This window comes from Ailuropoda melanoleuca, chromosome 10 (genome assembly GCF_002007445.2).
Source record: "Ailuropoda melanoleuca isolate Jingjing chromosome 10, ASM200744v2, whole genome shotgun sequence".
NCBI classification, from domain to species: Eukaryota; Metazoa; Chordata; class Mammalia; order Carnivora; family Ursidae; genus Ailuropoda; species Ailuropoda melanoleuca.
In genome coordinates, this window is record NC_048227.1 from 63,049,408 (window position 1) to 63,073,040 (window position 23,633).

The 23,633-nt window shown below is 42.4% G+C and overlaps 1 long non-coding RNA gene across 4 annotated transcripts in view; it reads left to right on the forward strand.

Moving 5' to 3' along the window:
- Positions 1-23,609, forward strand: part of LOC105239107 — a 56,463-nt gene extending 32,854 nt beyond the window's left edge. For 2 of the 4 annotated variants that reach the window (XR_004628104.1, XR_004628103.1), the window contains 3 exons: positions 13,206-13,369; positions 17,721-19,133; positions 21,067-23,609. This is a non-coding gene — a long non-coding RNA (uncharacterized LOC105239107). Of the gene's footprint in view, positions 1-13,205; positions 13,370-17,026; positions 17,388-17,720; positions 19,134-21,066 lie in introns of all 4 variants that reach the window. The other 2 variants (XR_004628105.1, XR_004628106.1) reach the window with 2 other exon arrangements.
- The last annotated feature ends 24 nt before the right edge of the window (positions 23,610-23,633 follow it).

A 23,633-nucleotide genomic window follows, 5' to 3' on the forward strand; every position in this document is an offset into this window, starting at 1 on the left:
GCTTTCCTCCTGAACAGGGCTCTAAAACATACCTGAAACTACTCCTGAGTATTTTAATCAATATCAACCTATTAAAGTTTCCCTTTCCTTACTTCTTCAGATCCTTCGCCTGAAAATACAGTGCCGTGCCTCTTCCACATCTAGGGTTTCTTCTTGCTGCAGGTAAAGATTCAGGATGTCATTTGGAGGTCTGCCCCTTTCAGGAAGGCCATTTCTAGTTTTGCTGCATGGGCATAATCGTAACCTTGTCGAAAGCAGCAGAGCTTGTTTCCGGGGAGAGGTGAGGTACATTAAAGACAACAGCCTCTCTCATAGTCTGCATTGAACTACAGTTTGGGTCAGACAGTTTTTTAATTGGTTTGGGTTTTCAGTCCATTAAAGGAAAGCTCTGATGATGTTTTACAGCAGGGCCACTGGGCAAAAATCCGCTTTATCTGCACGACTGTGGTTCTATTTCATTTGAACACATCATTGAAAGACACTTACTGTGTGCTAGGAGCGGAGGCGTCCTCTGGGCCGCCCCCCCCCTCCCCCGGAGCACTTGATACACCACAGAGCCCTGAGGGAGGGCACTCAGGTGCACCGTCTGATGTTCGGTTAGCCACTTGGATACCTTCAACATCAGGCTTGGATCTTGCAAACACCAGGGTGGTCTCTGTGTTAAGAAAGCAGCACTTACAGACCCCAGATCCCAAAGTGAGCTGACTTCCCCCAACATCCCTGGCTTATGCAGGGGAAGCCAGATCTTTCAACTATGATAGCTGATTGAGGAATACGAAGGGAAACCATAGTCCCAGAACGTTGCAGTGCCCATTGGAAGGAAAGCATGCAGGGTGCCTGGGGGGCTCAGTCGGTTAAGTGTCTGCCTTTGGCTTAGGTCCTGATCCGGGAGTCCTGGGATCTGAAGGAGCCCCAAGTTGAGTTCCCTGCTCAGGGGGAGTCTGCTTCTCCCTCTCCCTCTGCCCTTCCTCTCTCGCTCGCTCATTCTCTATCTCTCAAATAAATAAATATCTTTTTTTTTTTTTTTAAAGGAAAGCATGCTTGCTAGTGTCTGTGATTTGTTATCCGAAATAGTCTTAAAATGACAAAAAAAAAATTGAGGGGAGAGGAGGTAAATAACTAAGATTTTTAAAACCTATGAGCCTGGGGTTCTGGATGGCACGCTGAAATGTTTCCTGTATGCATTAGTATCATTAAAAATAATTATATTGAAAAATCACTTCCAGCCTTGGGAAAACGTCATTCAAAAGTAAAGGAGACTTTCTTTGCCTTTCAATCCTTTGTGATAGGGACTTATGTCCTAGAAGGCCAGCCCAAGAAGACATTTTTAAGATGCCAGTCTATCTGTGTTTTAAGACTTCAAAAAATATTGATAGTTTCCTGGTCAAACTAAAGAGTCCACATGCTTTGTGGGCAAAAAATTATAAAAGGCATGTCTTTCCCTTGATTAAAATGTAAGTGCCTTACTAAACTCTGATCTCCTCGAGGGTTGGCACTGTAGGCCTGTTTATGTTGCTATCCCTGATGCCAGCTTGGTACTACCTACAGTCAGCCATCAGCAAAGGCTAGGAAGGAAGGGAAGAGAGAAGAAAGAAAATGAAAGGAGGGAAGTGGAGGCAGGGAGAGGAAAGGGAGGGAGCCTTCAGACAGAGACAGAGGATTAACATAGCAGAAAGGAAGCCCTTCAAACAAGAGCGAGAGACCAGGCAGAGAGTGATGAGTCAAAGGCGAGAGCTAGTTTGCCCTTTCTTCCTCCAGCGTGGTTTTTTCTTCTTTGGGGTTTTTTTCTTGTTCTCCAACACATTTTGAGGGGTTCCATCTGCTTTTCATAGCTTCATAGAATAAATATTTTCTGTAGTAAAGGGAGCAACAGGGGCTACCAAGAAGTGTCGCCTGACGTGTCCCTTCCTGACTGCGCCACCCACCGAGGCTGTGAGGCTGTCACGGTGTGACTGGAGGGAAAGGCGGGCATCCTTTTGTCCTTTAGTTTTTCAGAGAATAAGGTACCTGGGAGCTGGATAAATATCTGTAAAGAAATTAAAGCTTTTTGGATTAAAAAAAGAGCCAAGTAAAGGTGAAGTCTTATTAGACAGGACACACTTGATGCATGTTACTGAGAACGGGGTCTTTTGTGGGCATTGCAAATGACTTTTGTCCTAATAACATTTTCATGATGCTAATTTAAAACATTCTTAAAGCTTCAATTAAAAACAAATGCACTTCTTTGACTTTTATGTTTTAAAAGAAGCCTAATTTTCAGACTATAATTGAGGATTAATTACACTGCCCTTTTCCATAGACCTCATAATAAAATACCATGCACTGTTTTCAACACTTACAGAAAGAATTTCAGCACTTGATTTTAAAGTAATTTTTCCTAAACTTTCTCTCAAAAGTAAATGATACTTAGAGTATAACCGTAAGTGTGTAACATTAATTAGCCAGGATTTCCCCTTAGGAGTGACACTTCTTTATCTGCCATCTGAAAATAATAGATTAATTATTTTTTGGTGCTGTCTATATAACACGGGGGTTATGACTGTGGATTGAAATAAAAATAGTGCACCTTTCATATTCTAAATGTACCTTCTCCACACCCATTGTCATCCTGGGTTTCCTCTCTTGGAGTCGGGCTTTGACCTCTGAGAGCCCATGCCAAAACCCACACCTCAACCTGGGAGCCCCCAGGGACTCTTCTTCCCTTTACAAATCCCACAGTCCTGCCAGTTATCTGTCCTGTAGATCCTGTCTCCTTGTCATTTCTTCTCTCCGTTTGCTCCCCTCGTCCCCAGTGCACTGAGAGTTCACAGTCTCATCAGCCTTTGCCTGCGTGCTCTGGTGAGATTCTTTCTGGCATAGTCCCATCAGGAAAGGGAGGCATTCCATCTCCCCAGTGTATTATTTTTTAGACTTGATGAAATGAATCCATGCACTATTTGTCTAACGTTTTATACATTTGTAAAGATAAATTTTAGATACAGATGAATGATGCAATAATTTTTAAAAGCTGAATTTATTAACAGCACAAAGCAACTTTCTCACAAATTATAGAAATGTGTTTACTTTTATTAAACATCTTACATGAAAAAATTTTGTACATAAACTTTTTATTTAGTTTTATTTAACATACATGGAGAAAAGAGGACAAATCATCAAGTTTCTAGCTTAATGAAGTTTTGCAAAGTGAACATAGACATGTGACCATGTAATTTAAATTAGGTCCAGGAGATCAAACAAGAACATTACTAGAACTCAGAAGCTCCCCTGTGCCCTCCCCTAGTCCGCACAGCCCCCTTCCCCCGCTGCCAAGGATAACCACTAGCCTGACCTCTGCCACCGCAGACGCAGATGACGTTTACTTGTTTTGAACTTTATATAGTAGTCAAATAGTGCATCCTTCTCACGTCTGGCCTCTTTTGCTCAATGTGAAGTTTCTCAGCTTTATTCTCAGAAACTGATTTCTCATCCCTGAGATATCTTACTAGTTTGGATGACGTCATCCTACCAATAGCTAACATCTCAAAGCGCAACATACAATTTAGGTAAGGCTTTCTTTATTGATATAAAGTAATATTTCAAGCATTATGGACAATTTAAACTATTTTGGCCAGCATCTCATCAGATCTAAGCCTCCAACGTGGTCGAGGGAGAGTTTGGGCTAGGAGAAGAAGCATTAGCCATGACTTTTCCTTGTCCTTGAATTATTCGTATCCTCTACAATCTCATGTCTCTTTGCAGGAATCTTTTATAAACCATGTGTCTTCTTTGCCAGGGCTAGTTTAGCTGAAATTAGATAACAAAAGCCATAAAACCACTTGACCAGGCACACAGTAGGTGCAATATACAGTCTAAAGTGTGTGAGATGAGGAGTGCCCCGCCAACTCATCATGAAACTCTCACTACTGTTCTATCAGAGTAAGTAACACGTGGCTCATTGGCACGCGGAAAAAGTGAAGGTCTTCACATTAATTCACATATTAAACGTCAGTAATCCTTAATTTTTTTAGGAGACAATATAATAAATACATAGCAACAAGTTCCGATTTTCCCTTCCCCTGCCCTAGTGGGTCAGCCTGCAGCCCTCCCCAGGGTATATCCTTCCCACTTTGGAAACCACTGCTGAAATAAAGGGCTGTAAGAGCTCCTGCCAGCTCTTTGCTAGCCTCTTATCCCACCGAAGTCTAGCCTCCAAATAGCTGCTACCGCCTGTTTGTTAAATGCATATCTAATTAAGGTATTTCCTCGGTTGAAACTTCACTCCCCATCCCCCTTCATTAGCTTTACAAATTGCCTTCAGCCTTCACTGCCAAACTCTTCATTCCTGCCCTTCAGACTGAGCTGTCCACTTTGCAGAACTTCCCGGCTATCCTCTGGTCATGCTAAACTGCTTATTGTTATCTTAACATAAGCCAGGCTGACCCAGGCCTCTTTAACTTTTGCTGCTTTAGCTTCCTTGCCCAGAAGGCACTCTTGCAACTTGGACGTGGGACGAATACTTTTGCATTTTTGCAACTCATCTTCAGAATCATCTTTTCCATGGAGTCTCTTTTTTAGCAGTGGGGTTTTTGCAGCCATCTTATGCAACAAGGCTCTCTACTCCTGCCCTCTACTCCTGCCCCAGTTTCTGGTGCCAGCACCTTCTCAAAAGGTACATTCTTAACAGACAGTGATGGTTTACAAATGACCAAATTCATCAGACTTATAAAAAAAAATGGTTCTCAAACTTTAGAGTTTAACACAATCATCTAGAAGGATTTTCAAAGCACAGACAGTTGGGTCTTACTCCCAGAGTTTCTAATTCAGTCTTATGCACTGCACAGAAAACATATTCTAGAAACTTCCATCAGAGCTCCCTTACTCTAACGTTGGCAGTAGTGGAGCAACCTGGTTGAGGTGTGGATAGAGTGGTGCTGCGGAAAGACTATACGTCATATTTCAAGGACTAGATGCTAATAAGGTTTCTAGGCTGCAGCACTATTGATATTCGGGGCCAGGTAATTCTTTGTTGTGGGGGGCTGTTCTCTGTCCTGTGCATTGTGGGATGTTTAGCACCATCCCTGGCCTCTATCCACTCGTCGCAAGTAGCAATTCCACCCTCATCCCCTCTCTGACGTCTCCCCACAAGCCTTCACCTCAGGCTGTAACAACTCAAAATTTCTTCAGACATTGCCAAATGTTCTATGGGGAGCAAAATCACCCCCAGTTGAGAAACATTGTGCTAGATTCATCGCTTCTTAGCTGTGTGATTTGGGGCTAATTAGGAAATGTCTCTGTATTTCAGTATTATCCATCCAATGGGTATAATGCCCCATCTTGAAAGGTTTACATAAGCTAATGTGTACGAAGTGCCTCACTGGGCTCAGTTGGGCTCGCCCTGAAACTCCATATTCTCCTGGCTTCCAAACCCAGGACAATTACATTGCTTCATTTGCCTTTTTCTCCCTTTCATTGACTCTTCTGTTGCCTTCAGCCTGCTAATCCTCATGTTCTCCAAGGCTCATTTTTAATGACTCCAGTGGTTTCTTTGTGTAAATGACTATACAATCTAGATCTCTAGGCCCCATCTCTTTCAATCTCCGATTGTGTGTCAGCAATGGCCTGTTGGATATTTGGACTTTGATTTTTCTTGCTGATAACTCAAATTCAACACGTATGAAATGATTCATTCTGTTCCTTTTTTCTTTCTGATTTTCCTACTTAAATGCATCATTTAAGTACTCTTTTTTTAAAAGATTATTTATTTGAGAGAGACAGAGCACGTGGGGGGGGAGGGGCAGAGGGAGAGGGACAAGCAGACTCCCCACTGAGTGTGGAGCCCACCTTGGGGCTCAATCCCAAGACCCTGAGATCATGACATGAGCAGAAGTCAAATGCTAAACTGACTTGAGCCACCCAGGTGCCCCAGGGTTTTGACTTTAAAAACAAAACTGCAAATTAAAATTAGTAAGTATGTTAATTAAATGTCTGCAAAACCTAACATGTTGTCAACTAATCAATTGCAAATCAACTTTTAGACAATTAGGTATAGATTATATTTAATGTGGGATTTGGGTTCACTTGGGTAGGTTTGACAGAAGATGGGGTTGGGTTGCCACATTCAGTGCTTAGGCCCTGGGGACTGTGATAGTCTTGAACGGTTCTTCTGGAGAAGTCGGAAATTCAGTTTTAATGGGAAATGTTCTCATTTTAAATGTTGGCAACTTTTTTATTTGCATTTTTTAAAAAGTATGTAGGCATTTGTGACAATATGGATAGACCTTGAAGGCGTTATGCTGAGGGAAGTCAGTTAGAGAGGGAAAGACAAATACTGCATGATCTCACTTATATGTGGAATCTAAAAAAACTGAACTCATAAAAACGAAGAATAGAATGGTGATTGCCAGGGGTTAGGGGTGGGGGAATCGGGGAGATTTTGGTCAAAGGGTACAAACTTGCAACTAGAAGATGAGTAAGTTTTGGAGAATTGATGCACAATGCAGTGATTATAGTCAACAATACTCTATTATATACTCCAGAGTTGCTAAGAGACTAGGTCATAAACGCTCTCACCACAAAAAAGAAATGGTAATTATGGGACATGATAGAGGCGTTAACCAACACTACTGTGGTAAACATACCGCAATAGATAAATGTACCAAACCAAACTTTGTACATCTTAAACCTACACAGTGTGATGTGCCAATTATATCTCAATTTAAAAAAATAGTACGTAGTCTAAATAAAATCTGCGGTGGGCCAGACGGGGCCCTTGGGCTACCAGTGTATGCATTTGATTTGACTGGTTTGGATTATTGAGATAGATAGTCTTACGGACTTCTCCACCTTCATTCTTTTGACCATCTTGTTCACAGATCTCCCTTCAAATTTTCTGAATCTTCAATCCATTTATCCACAGAGTAAGTACAAATTGCTAAACCTGACTTTCAAAAAATGACATCATTTTGCTTTTAATTACCTTTCCAACCTTATTTTTCACGATACCTGCTACAGGAATTCTGCACTGTATTCAGATTGGACAAGCCAGGTGAATAACAACCTCTAGATTTTCGCTGACACAGTTTCCTTCCCCTGGATGCCTGTATTTCTCTTCTTCATTTATTGAATTCTTCCAGGACTCTCAAACTCGCTTCATGTCTGCATTCTCTGTAAATTCTTTCTTGAGCTTTCCAAACCAATGTTACCTCTTTCTGTGGTATTTGTTGTCCTTAGCATTCATTTGGTAGATAGTTTATGCCACTTTGTCATTTTAATTCATGTTCACGTTTAATTCATGTTTTGGTTTTGTCCCCTCAATAAATTATGATGGTGACGAATCTAGAGTAGTATATGCTACTTCCAAGTCTAGAAAATTAACAAGTCAATGCATCCAAAGTCTAGAAAATTAAAAAATGTCCTTGAATAATAATAATACCATGACACCAAAATGGAGAGTCAATACGTAAAAAAGGTCATTACTCCAGATGCCTGGGAACATTCCTAAGACTGATGGAATGTTGGACTGAATTGGCCAGATGTTCTGCTCAAAGTAAAATGTATTTTTTTTTAGAGTGAAAGTCTGTGACAAGAAATATAAAGATTTTTTTTTTTTTTGCTCCAAAGCTTCTACGTATGTACTTTTGTCTGCTAATGCCTTCTCCAGAAAGCAGTACAGATGAAATAGAGCCCCAACTTAACAAAGTTTTGTATTGGATTGAATTTTCATTACTCAGTTGCAGTTCTTAGTATCATATTGTCTATTACATTGTTACATGGTTCTTAGTATTATATTGTCTATCACATCATAATGTGCTTTAGGGCAAGTAGTAATCTATTATTTATATTTAATAAAAACTGATCCTCCATACATAACAAGTTCACATGTAAGGTACTGCCTCCCAAACCTTCCAAGAATCAGAGGTTACAGAATCTTTTCATCTCGCATCTGAGGGTTAACACTGAGTGCTGGCAGTGTCATTACTAGTGGGCTGGGGTGGGGGGCGCGCTCACGTGAGCTGACTTTGACCTTTGTACCTTTTACTCAGAGTGTGAGATGCTCTCATACTCTTTGTGGCAATCTAATTATGATGTTGGTTTCTCCTTTTTGTCTTCCTCAGCTCTACTCTCTTCAAACGACATCTCGTATTCCCTCTGTTAGTGAGAGTGGCCATGTTTTCCTGCAACCAGCTTAGCTCCCCTTAACGAAGGGAAGCTTTGTCCATTAGTATTCCCAACTGGTTTCTAAAAATAAAGCCTAATACTTTCTGTAGGACAGGAGTTAAATCAGCCAGTCTACAATTTTCTGAACCTAGAGCATCCCTGGTTCTTTATTATTGTTACCTAGTTTCAAGTCCTTCAGAATTTCTCCTGAATTCCTGACTGATAGGACTCCAATTAAATCACCTTGGTGTTTAAGTGTTGTGCTATAAATTTGGCCAATCAGGACTTTTTAAAATGAGTTAACACTCATTTTGACCAGGTGACCAGTAAGTTTTGATGCCGCAGTCTTGTTCATTCTCTTGTTTTATGAGCAAATGAGCCTTGTGAGGAACACAAAGACGGTTTCCACTGCCTGCTTGCAGAAGCTGATGTACTTCTGATCCCCTAAAGAGCAGTTTGAAGTAAAATCAGGCAGAATACATTGAAAGTAGCTAGCTTGTTTGTTTCTTTCATTTTGAGTTAAACATTTTTTTTCTTTTTCTTTCTCATCCTTAGCTTAATGGTCCATTTCCAAAATGGAGTTAAGTAGCTGTGCGTTCACTGTCATCTTCTACCCATCTGCTCTTTGTCTGCTTGGGGCAGGTTTTCTGAAACAATTCCATTTTGTCAGTTTCCACCTCATTTAAATACATTCAGAAAGCTGTGAGTTACTGTCCTGAACAGTCTTCCAAACTTTCAAATTAATCTGCCGTTTAAAAACCCTTTTTTTCTTCGTTTTAACTTTTGCAACTTTTCTTTGTTCAAGGACCCTTGAAGTTATTATAAATAACTCCAGCAGAGTGTGGCTCTCTACTTCTCTTATGCCTGCCTTCCCTTTGGTCTTGTGCATTATTAAAAGAAAAACTATCCAATTTCTGGTTTCTTGCCTAAGCTGTGAGTTTTTCCAATGTTACTTTAACCAGTTTGCTTAAAGTGGTAAATTTTTTCTAATATTCTATTTTTTATAGCATATAAAAATAAAGTAAAAACAATATGAGTTTGGGGTAGCAAATATCCTGATCAATAGATAACTCTCACCAATTCTTTTTACTAGAATGGATGCAATCTTCAGGCATATAAATATTTTTCATGCCGAAGACGTGTGAGTCCAAGAACAGAGGGCATTTCTGATAAAAAGAATAGCTTCTGCATATGCTATAGACTACAATAATGGAAACAGCATTGAGGGGGGCGTCTGGCTGGCTCGGTTAGTGCAGTATGCGACTTGATCCTGAGCCCCAAGTTGGGCCTAGAGCTTACTTAAAAAAAAAAAAAAGCATTGATGAGAACTATGTGCTTAGAACTGTGCTAGGCACTATGGAGGTATGATTTCTAGCACGTTAGCATTCTTGTTGGAGGATAGACTTTGATATGGACATTTAAATGACAATATAAGGCAATATGTTGAGAGAAATTACAAGGTAGTATTGGCACGAGTGGGTTGTGAGTGTCATTGGGTGAGAATGGTCAGAGATGTCTCCATGGAAGAGCCGACTAGAGCAGAATTTTGTGTGACGGGAGGATCCAGGCAAAGGGCCAGGAGGGGGGCACCTCGGATGGGGACAGTGGTGGGACCGAGGCGTACAGGCGGGAAGTAGAAGATGTGGCAGGTCCTAGTGAGTGCTATTGTCAGTTAGGGGTGAGATCTAACTTTGAAAAGGCATTGGGGCCAGATGATGGAGGGCCGTGACTGAAAACCAAAGGAATCTGGAGTTTATCTTTAGACCAATAAGATGCTATTGGATAAATTATTAATCTCTTTGTATTTCAGTTTACTATGAAGTTAGGATAATAATAGCTCCTATTGCACAGAATTGTTGTGAGAAATAATTGAATTTATGTTGTAAAATTATTTTGTTCCTAGGGGCTCCTATAGTAACTTTACAGTGATGTTGCTTATTAAAAAGTAAACATCCTATTTTAACAAGAAAGAATAACTCTGAATCACAAAAATTACAACCATAGCAAATGTGAATTAGTTGAAAACAGTGGTTGAAATGTTATTGGATACTCACCTTTAGGTTCATTGTGTAAGACATTGACTTGATTAAAAAGGAATTAAATTAGTTTTGTGAGCTGGAATGAATTTAGGGAAAAGGAAGGAAAATGAGAGGAGAGCCTGAGGTGATTCCCACTGTTTCTGGAAAGACTTCTTGCCAAGTAACTGGAGCTCTGTCATTCTCCTCTACATGACAACGCAGGTCACACTCTGCCTGACGTGGTCATCATATCCAGAGTAATGGCACTTTCTGAAACCAAATGGACTGACTCAGTGTTAATGACCTTGCACACACATTCGTGTTCACAAAGTTGCTGAATGCAGTGGACCTCGACATCCACGGAACACAGTCTACTCTCTTAAACACTTTAAAATCAAATGTTGGCAATCTGAGTGACAGTGTGGTATAATAGAATATGGAGATTTGGAGGGTGGAGGTCACACAGCCATTGTTCAGCTGTGTGCTTCCAAGCAAGTTAGTCAACCTTTCTGAGCTCCTTTTCTTCATCAGTAAAATAGTAACTATTCCAGAAGACCACAGTGAGGATTCATGAAACAATGTATCTCAAATGACAGCCGTGACACCTGACAGACAATAAGTAATGATCAGTGGTGTGTTGCAGGTGGCCCATATCAGCTCGCAAGAACTGACTGACAAATTATCAGGAATGTTGAGAGCTGGTTGCTAAGCACAGGCATTATTAACTTACAACTAAATTAGTTATATTAAAAACAACTGTAATATATACTCAAAGCATATCACTTTCTAATCATTTTATTATATTTTATTGTCTGTCTATGCTCTGAGACTACTCACATCTATTGTATCTGTAGAATGGAAATATTATGTAACCATGTTCCATTGCACATTTCTTCCCAGCTCCGCATTCAATGACTTCTTGGTGGAGGTATTTGTACCATTGATATTGGCAAATTGCTACACATCGGGGCTTCCCCCCACCCCGCCCCGCTCCTCTACCCTCCTGAAGAGAGCTGGTTGTTAAACATTTCCCAACACACCACTAGTAACAAAAAACCCCATTAGCTTTCTTCCCGTTACTGTATGTACAGTGTGTGGCAGAGTGCGTGGACGGTACACAGAATATGCTGGTGAAACCTAAGTCCTCAGTGTTTTTCTTTTTTTAATATTTATTTATTTATTTTAGTGCATGAGTGGGGCAAGGGGCAGAGCAAGAGAATCTTCCAGCAGACTCGCTGCCCAGTGTGAAGCCCAAATTGGGGCTTAATCCCACCACCCATGAGATCACGACCTGAGCCGAAACCAAGAGTCCAACGCTCAGCCGACTGAGCCAGCCAGGCGCCCTGAGTCTTCATTGTCCTTGATTGGATTAATTAGACTCTTAGAGGTGGAAGGAATCTGAGACATAATCTCATTCAAGTCCTTAAGACATTGGGCAGGAGGGACTTAGAGCCCTAGCCTGACGTTTGGGCTCAGCCTGAATCCCACTCAGTCCTTGTCAGCTCTGTCCCAAGCTCCAGGTTTGATCAATCATCTTGGGCCTTGCTCTCCTCCTCAGATACCTGGCAACACTGCCAAGGGGGGTCTCCCTTGCTGCCTCTGCCAGGCCCCTGTCTTGGGACCCTGAACTTCTACTGTTCGGCCTCTCCCTTGTCCTTGCCAGGCCAACCTTGCTCTGCAGGGACAGCAATCTGCCGGGAGCAGATCCTTGCTATCTGCTGCCCACCCAGCACACCTGAGTTTCAGGATTTCACTCACACCTGGATTCACTGCCCCCAGAGCCTGACATCACTGTTAGACTCAGTCTCCCAGACCAGACATGCCAGGACCCATGGTCATAATATCGCTATGCAAGCTACCAACTCCCACATTTGGCCTGCCCCACTGAGCTGCTTCCTCCCAGCCCCTGTCGCTGTGGGTAAGTCTGCCTCTGGGTCACGTATCCTGCTAGACTTCCCTGTCTTTCTGTGGTTGGTCGAGGCAGGGAAGAACCTGTGACAAAATATGAAAAAAGTAGAACTACAAAGGGAAACTAGCTCTACCACACATTAACATATACTGTAAAGCCTCTGTAACAAAGAGTTTGGTACTGGCTCCTTGGAGACGTGGGTCATTCCAGAACCCACTGAAGAACCCAGTGGGGCAGGGAGAGTACTAGATGAACATGTGATGTCCTGTGACCTTTTTTAATGGGGAAGGACTGGGGTCTTCTCCACTGAGATCAGGCACAGGTGCATTTCTACCAAGCTTTCAAAGACCGTATGGTTCATATGCTCTATAAACTACTTCTGAACAGGTGTCAACGAGCCCAGGCCCCCAGATCAAATCTGGCTCACTGCCACCTGCTTTTGTAGATCAAGTTTAATTGGATAGTCACACACAGTCGCGGCCGCTTGTTTCCTTATTGTCTACGGCTGCATTTGGGAAAAGTTGAATAGTTGGAACAGAGACCATGTGGACCACAAAGCCTAAAATATTTACTGTCACTTACTATCGACCCGTTATGGAAAAAATGTGCTGATACCCGTTCTAATATACTGAAGAGGAAGGAAAATTTTCTGACTCCTTGTAGGAGACCAGTTTAACGCTGATCTATAAGCCAGATAAAGACAGTACGTGAGTGAGAACTGCAGACCAGTATCTTTCATGCACATTGAAGCATAAATACTCATGAAAATCTACCAAAGAAAATGTTTTTCTGAAACCTCACTGACGTTGTTTTGAGCTGAAACTTAGTAATTTTGTTCAGTGCCACACGCTGTGTCATCTGTGTCATCACTGGTGGGGGTGGTTTTGGTATTTTGAGGTCACTGTGCTTAGTGTTGGGGATATGGACACAAATAAATTATAAATGGTGCCTTCAATACACTTACTGTCCCCGGAGGAAGTAAACACTGAAAATATTTTGCTCGAAAGTGAGGCTGTTTATCAGGGTATAAATGGGAGGGGTAGAGGCCATCGCCAGGTTGGGGGTTCGAGGAAGGCAGTACCTTGGGGGTAGGCACATTGCCTTGTTCACTTTTTTAAAGACGTTATTTATTTATTTGACAGAGAGCAGAAGAGGCAGAGGGAGAAGCAGGCTCCCCCTCTGGGCAGGGAGCTCGATGCAGGACCCTGGGATCATGACCCGACCTGAAGGCAGACGCTTCACCAACTGAGCCACCCAGGCGTCCCTGCCTTGTTCGTGCTGCCCATGTTGAACCTGGCACACATCTGTGAGTAGGAACCTTGGGTTGGGTACTGCAATGACCCTTGTGTCCAGCACTGAGCCTGGTGCTTAGCTGCTTGTGGACAGCCACCTGTGCCATGCACCGTCGAGGTCCTCGTGCTCAGTACTCTGCCTGCCCTCAGCTCCTAGGGGGTAGATGTCTCCTGTGCCGTGGTTTTCCATGTGCCCAGCAGGGAGTCTGGAGCTCAGCTCCTTGTGGGCAGGCATCTTGTACTATGCACTGTTGCATTCTTTGTGCCACACAATAAGCTTAGAATAATCACATTCTTTGTACATTGCTCGTGGGGCCCGCTTGTGAGCCTAGTGCACGGCTCCCTGAGGCCAGCATTTTACATTGTGCACTTTCAGGTTCCTTGTGCCTCGTACTGAGTTTAGCACATGGTAGTAATTGGAATGATTCTCAGTTGAATCTCAAAGGGTCAGAGGTTCCCTAGGGAAAGGCAGGACGACAGGATTCTGGGTAAAAGAAGTAGCCTGAAAGAGGCAGGAATGTAAGTGTTGAGTTGTGTATTGACCCCCTCCTACTTTTATCCCTTTCTCCTATTATTTTCTCTTCAGATTTTTTGCCATCCCTGGCCAGTGGGGCATGCAGACACATTTCCGGCGACCCGCTGAGACCTCTGCTTCCCATTGGGAGCCACGTGCTGGGGGCCTTGGTTCCACTGGCCATAGAATGTCTGTCTTTGCAGTGAGATTAGCAGGGCTCAGGGAGTTTTCTTAGAGATGACTGTTAGGCTCAAGAAGAAGCAAAACACACACACACACACACACACACACACACACACACACACTCACACCCAGAATAAACAGAACAAGAGGCAACTTCCTTTAACTGACTCTCACATCCCCCCTGCTTTACCTAGAAACAGCTTTTTGTTATTTCATGGTTTTCTGCCAGAAGATGTCGCGGGTGGGAAAATCTTCAGCAATTCTCCAAGTGTCAGAAACGTTCAAAGAGGAGAGAGAACATGTTCTGAGAGCTGAGTTAAAACCCCTCTCTCTTCTGAATGACCTTTGCAGCCTCAGGTCTGGTCTTTTCCATTTGGCTTTTGAAGTTCTGTTATCTTTCAAGCTTAATTCCTCTTGGAGTGTGACCAACTTACTAGAAAAGTTACTTTTTTCAAAAGGAAGAGTGAAACCTGAGCATTTCCGTGGGAATCTGGGTGAGCAGTCCTGCACTTCTGCGGTTAGCATTTGCTCTGTTCCGAAGTGCCTTGTTGTGCAGGCCTGTGAGTCCCACGCTCTGGTTTCCCAAACAGACAAGGTCAAGCACCGTGAGTGTGCTACAGGGATCCCCCTCTCCATCCTGCCCATCCTGTCGTGAATGAGTTTAGGTCCCGGATGTATGAGACTGTGGCTTCTCAGAGGTCAGGGGGCCTACTACCATTTTCTGAGGTGTGGGTGTATGAAAAAATGAAATATGTCAAAATAATGTGCTATGTGTCAGAGTTTTTCAGGTACTGCCATCTAATCTCATTCAGAGGTAATGCCACTGGTCTGACTTTGACCTCTTTGTCGTTGTGAGGCTTGGAGCCAGTGGCCCTTCTTGTTCCTCCTGATACGAGGGATGAGGCTGGCGCTAAAAGCGAGTATCTACGAGCGTCCGTAGTCAGGGTCCCCACGAGGCATCGGGCATCAGAAGCTACTTTTCAGCAAACAGTGATCTTTTGGTATTCTTAGTATTATTTAAATAGTTATAGTTTTTCATACACGATTTTTAAAAAATCATTTACTACGTTAGAGTGGGAGTCTCAGGCCTGCATGGGATGGGGAGGTGGAGATGACATAATCCTTGTCCTAAAATTGCTTATGGATACAGAAGACATGTCAAACAAAGATACGATTCTCTTAGTCGTGCTGCACGTATTAAGACAATAAAGCCAACATGTACCTTTTAGAATAGAAAACAGTGGCTCTCCACTGGCTTATCTGTACTACGAGGGGTGGGAACGGACATACACATTTTTCCTAGGTCTCTGCCAGAACTGCTTGTGAGATACTGAAATAAGCAGCCCAGTGGGCAGACATTAGCCACAGTACCCATCGTGCCCTGACAGCTGTGGTTCTATTGACTTGGGTGGATATTCAGGTCAAGATTGTTCTGTTCACAGCTGTGGCCTCTTCAGTTAGTGGATTTCCCAAAATCATTCGTTCACCAAAGTATGTTCCTAAAAGGTGTGCGGGTATATATATGATATAACCAATCAACTGAGACTCAAGAATCAGCTAGACTCGTGAAATGACAATTTCAATTCGCAAGTGTTTTTACTGTTAGCAGAAATAAGTGGGTCATCTATCATTTGGTTGTTTTACTTGTACATACAGGGCTTTCAATAATTAGTTCAATTAATATAATTCTTTCATTAATGTCTACTAATGATTTTCTAAACATGTCAAAGCAAATTAAAGTAGGTGTTTCTCCTACTCAGTGATGAGGGAGTTACTGTGTGTTATTCTCCAGTGATCTGGCGGCTTGTGAACTGTCTACGTCTCATCCATCGTATTGTGTCTGCACGTTCCCAGACTAAGATGCAGTCATGTGCAAAAAGGTAGAAGTCAAGTGTAATTAAAAACAACACCAAAGAGCTCTCCTTCTATGAGACCAGTGACCTGAGATGCTCACCTTTCATATTATAATCCCCTAAACAGTGATGCTCACAGCATGGTTTACAATGATGAACGTGGCAATTAGTTTATTCTGAAATTCACAATTTTAATTCATGCTTCATCAAGTGTAAAACCTAGCAGTTGAATTGAGGACATTTAGAGATCCACACTTATGGAGGGGCGAAGTCTCTTAGATAAATACAAGTTGGTATCTACTGCTTTACCATTTGTAGGAGGGCGTTAAGAAGTAAAGTGACTTGAACTGTCTCACCGGTGCCTGGCACGAGAAGGTAGAGAACAGAGTTCGAAGGTAGCCCTTGGTTCTTAGCATTTGTATCTAACAGCACATTAAACATATAAGGTGCATTTGGGAGCCCAGCAAAAGCCTGCACTACGCCCACTGCTGTTGGGTGGGTTGGCGGCCAGAGGTCTATTTGCATAGAGGACCTTCGACTCCTGGCAGAGAACCCACTCTAAGGGAAGAATAAGACAGGCAACCACACTTAATCCAGCAGTAAAGCCTCCGTCATCATAACGAAGGATGATTTATTCATTCAGTCCACGAATGTTTATTGAACACTTATCATGAGATTCTAAGTTTAACATGGTGTCTGTGACCCAGATTTGTCTCTGCTCTAGCCTGGCCTTATGGCGAGGGTGGGTTCCTGCTTCATTGATACCCCCATAGGAAGGTTTTGGTACTTTCTAAAAGTGAGAATAACAGAAGCATAGAAGGATACCTCCTCACACACATTCATACACTGGGGATGTGGAGGCTGGGGCCGTGCCCCCTGGGAAAGCCACACTGCCCGCTGGAGTTGTCTGTGGGTCTGAGACTGCCATCGCTGACAGGTGCACCGTGGTACTGGTTGGCTTGCTTGTCAGCGGAGCTCAGAAGCTCTCGAGGACTTCTGGGAATGCTTTGAGAGCCTGTTGCAGAGGCTGGGAGATGAGCCAGCCAGAGAGATTGAAAAATAATTGATTTCACATAAAGGATTAAAAAAAAATTTTAAGATTTTATTTATTTATTTGTCAGAGACAGAGAGAGAGAGAACAGCAGAGGGAGAGGCAGGTGGAGGGAGAAGCAGGCTCACCGCGGAACAAGGAGCCCGAATCGGAATTTGATTTCAGGCCCCTGGGATCATGACCCGAAACGAAGACAGACGCCTCAACGACGGAGCCACCCAGGTATCGCCACATAGAGAATTTTTAAGTTATTTCTCCAAATATTTCAAAGACATTGTTTGAAGGAGAACTTGAAAAGATTAAAGTGACTTTTTTGAAGATGATCCCCTAATCAGCAATAATTTGGCCAATTTAACACCCGGTTCGAAGTAAGGATTCGTGTGGCTGAATTCAGCCGGTCAGTCTGTGTGTGTAAACACAGACAACGTTCGGTGGGTGTCTACACCTTTGTAGCCTTTCCCATGCGGGGGCTGCGGGGCAAAGCCGAGCACTGGGCTATCCTGTCCTTGTGATTCTGACCGCTCACCTCAAACACCTTTTGTTTTTAGTGCTGTTTGAACCTTTAGCACTGAGTTCCCCAAGACATTTCCGGATCCCAGAGGGAGCCATCGATGCCACGTTCTCAGAGCTTGCGGCATGCGTCTGTGTCCCTACTAATTTCACACTATTTTTACATTAGTGCCTCAAACACGACAGCTACAGATAATAATGCCAAGTAAACATGTTGCTCATATAGTTACCTTTAAATTTAATTGTGCTTTCAGAGAAACTTGATACGGTTCAGGCTGAGGACTCATGGCGGTGATGAAGCCAAAGTAACGGGATAATCACATGGGGATGAGACGCTGTTCCAGAACCGCTGAGAATCACACCATGCATACGTGTGTCCATGCACGTGCACACAGTGGTGGCATGAATAATACTCCTGTGTGAACACCTGCAGTATCCTCGAATTAGCAACGTTAAAACTTCTTATATTCGATGCAACGATGCTTCAATTAGGCAAGATGTATTCTGTTATCAAAGTATTTGTTTTCAGATCAGTTGATGTGAAATAATAATTTATTTTTTCTTTTCTTTACGTATATTCACTTTGGCTGGACTGTGACACCTTTGGAATGGAATTTTTAGAAGGCAGCTGTGCGAATTTGATAGGTAATCACTAACAAAAGAATGGTTTTGATTAGTCCCATAATGAACCATTATCATTAGCTTCTTTCAGCAGGCTTACAAATACAAATATGCCGATACATATTACATGGGTACTAAATGTGTGTACATTTTAATTTTAATGCTAATTCATATTTTTATACAGACTCAATACACGTTACTATTCAAGGTTGATTAAGTACAAGAGGGTTGAAATGCAGCCAATAAAACAAGATTAGAAAGAGATTAGAAACAAATTTTAATTAGAAAATCACCACCTCAAATCCTTTTAGGAAGTAGGCAGACATAAATAATAAAGAGAACCATTTAGAGACTTCTGGACAAGCAGCCCTGGGCTGGAAATCTGGAGGGCTGCATTCTGGTCACACCTCTAATGCTGGCTTTTTCTAGTGACCTTTAGTAATTGTTTGCTAGATCTTTCAGAAGCTGGGAACATCTTAGGTGATCAGTAAGTGCCTCTGAATTTCATTAATCCCAGGAGAGAGAATCTCGGGTCTTTGTTTTCCTTACAGGACAATTTTTGAGGCCATTTCGAGGAGGTCCTGGGACCAGTTTGAAAAAGACCAAGTCTCCTGGCTCTGATCTTTGGAGACTTCGGATATTCTGGATCAAGGCTAGATTCTATGGCCTTGTAAAAACACTGGAAATATTTTCTCTTTTTAGTGTACAAACCTTAATGTTAAAGATATTAAAAAACGTTACATAATCTATACCTTGTCACAAACTTCTCTGCAAGTTACCATGAAACTGGGTTTTTTTTTACCCTTTGAGCTTCAGTGGAAGTGTCCCAGAAGACATGAGACTCACTCTGGTTTTTATCACCAGGGAATTGTCTCCTCGAGGGTCACTCTGCCTGCATTCAAATGCCTTTGGGAACTTACAAGGGTTCCCCTGTCCTTCAGGACTTCTGCTGGCTTTGTTTGGAAACGCCCTTTGTGCCTGATGTCTGCTGCCCCGTCACCCTGAGAGAAGGAAGGAGCATCAGCTGATTAAACACACCACACTTGGTGAGCACTCTGCTTCTCCGCATTTCTTGTAGCTGTTTTCTACGGCCGCTGTACCGAATTACCTCGAGTCAGCGGTTGAAAACGACACAAATTTGTTCTCCCATTTCTGTGGGTTTAGCAATCCCACACAAGTTCTGTTGGCCTAAATTAAGGTGTTGGCAGGTGTTCCCTTCTGGAGGGTCTAGGGGAAATCCATGTCCTTGCCTTTCCGAGCTTCTAAAGGCTGCCCACATTCCCTGGTTCGTGGCTCCCTCCCTCCATCGTCAAAGCCAGCAATGCTGCATCTGTCTGGAAAGGACATGTGAAGCAGAATTCCATGCATTCAGAAACGCTGGAGGTGAGCCAGCTCTTTGCCAAGTTACCAGTCTACGGGGAGCCCCTCACCCTCGTGGTGGACCGCTTTGAAAGGGGGGTGGCATGTGTGTTTAGAGACAACAGCCTTTCACCAACAGCTCCCCAAGACCTGGTAGGCTGACATGGTTCACAGACTCTGAAGGGACAGAGTAAGCCTATCAGGTACCAAGGCTGCCGCCGCCTACGTGCTGTGCCCGGAAGAGTATTTCTTCTCAACTGAGCTGCCTTTAAATAACAGACACTTGTTCTTGGGATACTGGTCAGGGGCTTTCTATGGGAACGCATGTTGCTGTCTGCACGGTTCTGCCTCAACTCCCCACCCCATTCTGAGTCATTATGAAATAGCACTCTTATTCCTAAAAGGTACAATAAAATGTAATTAGAAAGAAATCTTTGAAAGTGCATTTGCATTTGGATTTGTAACGTGTGTAGTAAGGCGCCGTTCACTAGAACCTTACCAAATGATCCTATCTGGGCCTAAATTTCATCCTTGGCCTCGCTCTACAGGAAAGGCTTCCTATGAAAATTGATAAACAGATGCTAGGGGGCCCGAGGAACCTACTTAAGGGAACAGAATGTTTTGAAATTCTTGAGTAACACCAATTTGGAAAAAAAAATTATGCCAATGAAGAGGCTTTTATTTTGTAAAGCAGATGCAATTAGGTATTTTTCAGTATATTGTTAGTATAGTTTTGCAACTTATCCACTTGGGAATAATTGCAATGAATTTGCTTGAAGATATTCTCTATTTTCACCTTGCTAGCCCGAATTGCTAAGATTTTGCCGTATTTAGTCATTTTCAGGGGGAAGGTTTTCGGCGAAGTTTTCTTTTTTGCTTACACTGTAGACTGCTCTCCTGAGTGGAGAGTGGCTGCTGAGTGCGCCGAAAGTACAAAAGACTTCAGCAGGAAGACGCTATTTACGATCATTTGAAATTCTCCATCCCTGGAAAATTCTCAAATTAGGCTTATGAAGGCAATCCAATTTAGCTAACTGCTAATTGGGGAAGGTAAAAGCTTACTGGCAGGGCTGGCATTTGGACTTCCCTGGTCCTCGGTTCCCACCTTCCCTCAGCAGCAATACGCCTCCCCTGTCCCAGGTAACCCTCCTCACAGGGCCCTTCTACCAGGAGTGGCACTAAACAATGCTCTCGTGAGGCCCTGTCTGCCTCAGTGGCAATTAGTGATGGTCCTTGCTGGTCCCTTCACATAAAAGGTGCCAAACCTGAGATCAGATGTGATTATGATGGTTCACATGCCTTTGCTTTCTCATACCTGAGTAAGGACTCTAATGTCTTAGATGTTCCCTATACAGCAGTAAAGTTAGTAGGAAAAGTGAGTGTGCCTTCATCAACCGAGGGCTTCTGGGAGGTGATTTCGGGTTGAGTAGAGGACGGACTTGGAACTGTGCGTCTGTGGGTTTGTAGGTCTCTTTTCTCTCTGATCCCTCGGGACTCTAGTTCCTGTTTGTGTACTTATAATTGGAACGCCTTGGCTTCCAAAATTGTGTCATTTCAGCTTTTTTGGTCCAGCAGAAACTTCACCATTGCTTAAAGTTTTTTTTTTTTTCCTCTTTGCAGTTAGAACTGTTTCACAAAGCCGTATGGTGTCACCAAGCCTCCAGGAACAACACAGATTTCATGATGTAGAAGGAATAACTTATTCAAGAGAGCCCTGGTATAGCTAATGTAATGAGCTGAGGATTTCTCTAGAGATCTGCTGCCTGTTTGATGACAACAGGAAACATTTTTCTGAACAAGGAGGTTTAAAACCTCCAGTGGAAGCATGCTATTAAGTTATAAGATTTTTACTTCTCTCTTCGTTGCTCAATCAGCCGTGGCTGTGGCTGGTTTTTTTTTTTTTTTTTTTTTGGTGCAGTGAAACCTGCCTCTGAAACATTCTCCCAGGTCAGGCCTTCTGCTTTAGGTCCCTGTGGGGACGCTCCAAGGTTTAAAACAATTCTCAAACTTATTCAGGGAGTAGAACTATTGGAAATCACAGAGATTTTTTTCTGAGTGTGATGAAGAAACACTGGCTTACTGAGCCAAAAATAACCAATCAGAAAAGTCAATATACATCAAATAGAATCTTTGAATAAACGCTGAGATATATATTGTTGGTATCAGCAGCAAAACTTAAGAAACATTTAGAATATAAAAGATTATCACTGACAAATTTCTCTTCATGATTTCAGAAAAATTTCTCTAGTTGCCTAGGAAAAGGCTGCCATTTTTCAGTTTGATTGTTTGAATACTCAGTCTGACTTTCGGAAATATCCGTGCTCCAACGGGGTGTAATTTCACAGTTACTGGTACAAAACTGTATCAGCTGCAGAGTGCTCCAGAAGGAGTTCCAATAGAATTGATGACAGCATGTGATTATGACCTTGAATGTAGTAGTCGGAGTTTACTCTAATGGCTCATTGACAGTTGAGGCACAGGGAAATCTAGTGTTACATTCATTACGTTTGATTTCATTCATGGCTTAAGGGAGAAGGGATTCGCATTTAGACCCGAGACACTCTCTCCAGAGTCACTGCACAGTGAGTGAGAACTGGCCTGTCAGCGTGTGCTCGTGTCCTGCCTACGCCATGCTGAGAGAACGGCATCACTGCTAAGTGGAACGGGAGAGAGGATCACTAAGGCTGTAGCCTCAGAAGCAATATATACCGACACCGGAGGGGAAAGGGCTATTTATTTAGAAAAGCTCACCATCAAATCACTGGACAGGAGAAACAACTCATGGAGAAAATCAACACTTATTACAATCAAAAGGGAATCCATTGTCATTTGCTGATTTCTCTAGGCACTCGCAATGTGATGTCGCCACCACTCCCTCACACGTCGTCTACCGGATAAACAGCCATGATTGCGAAAAATCCATCTTTTTGCTGTTGTGGTTGACCCCTCTTTCCACGGTTTTCTGAATTCTATTTAAGCCTGATACAGTGTATCTGATGTTAGCACGTACCCAATTTAGCATTAATTCCTCTCGATGGAAACATGAGCCGTATGTGTACGTTAATAATAGCAGCACTACGCATTTGATCATTTTGGAGCAGACGGATTATTTTGTTTTTTCATCTCCAAGAGGGAGTTCTGAGAGTTTGTATTCATTTTTGAAGCATCAGCAGCTTTCCGTACAGAGGCCACACAAGGTTCCTAATCTTATTTAATTTCTCAACTGGTCTGACTCTGATTAGAGGTTCAAATAAAATTGTGATTCTTCTATGCCTTGATTATGTTAAAGTATTTCTGTCTCTCTCCTGACACAGCAGCAATTGCGTGTAAATTAACTGTTACAAAGTTGTAGCAGAAGAGCTCGTATCCTTTGAGGTGGCTATATTACTAGATTTCCAGATGGCTGAGATTTTTTTTTTAATATACTCAACCTCACTTCATAAAAACATTTTCACAAGGGTACAGAAATCCGACGGAGATGCGCATCTTTCCAAGCGTGCTCATAGGCACGTGAACAGCTTCGATGTGGGGGCAGCAGGGGGCGTGTAGAACACAATGAGTTAAAAAAAAAAAAAAGTTGCACATAGAGTAATTTTAATCCATTCCATTTTTAAATACCACAATAAATTTAATTTTCACAATAAATTAAATAGCCATATTCAGTTTACAAAATAGAATTACTTAGTGTGAAACCAGTATTTACAACAATATACATTATGTACATGACATTTCTCTTTGTCGACATAGAACATGGAAGTAAAAGGACTTTAACTTTCCAATGTGTGATTGACATGCTACAAGTGACACCATGGTCTATACGAGAAAACAATAGTGCAAAATCACCACAGGAACTTTGGGACAATGTCAATTTTATGAGATACGACATCTTTCAAATAATAAGAAAATAGTATTTTCTGTTTTCACGGCACCAATTCAGTGGCTGAATTAAAGAGCCAGCTTTCCCTTAGAAAAGAATGCATAACTGAATCCTCTACTGTCCTGAAGCTTCTCAGCCATTGGTACGTTTTCACACATAATCTTTTGGCTTAACTCTATGAAAATGGCGGGCGACAAATTCTGACTCAAAGGAAGACTACACTCTTTGAGAATAGCTGAAGTCACTTTCCCCCAATACCACCACCTTTTCTTTTTGTAAATAGCTTAAAAGATGCAACTACTTGGACAAC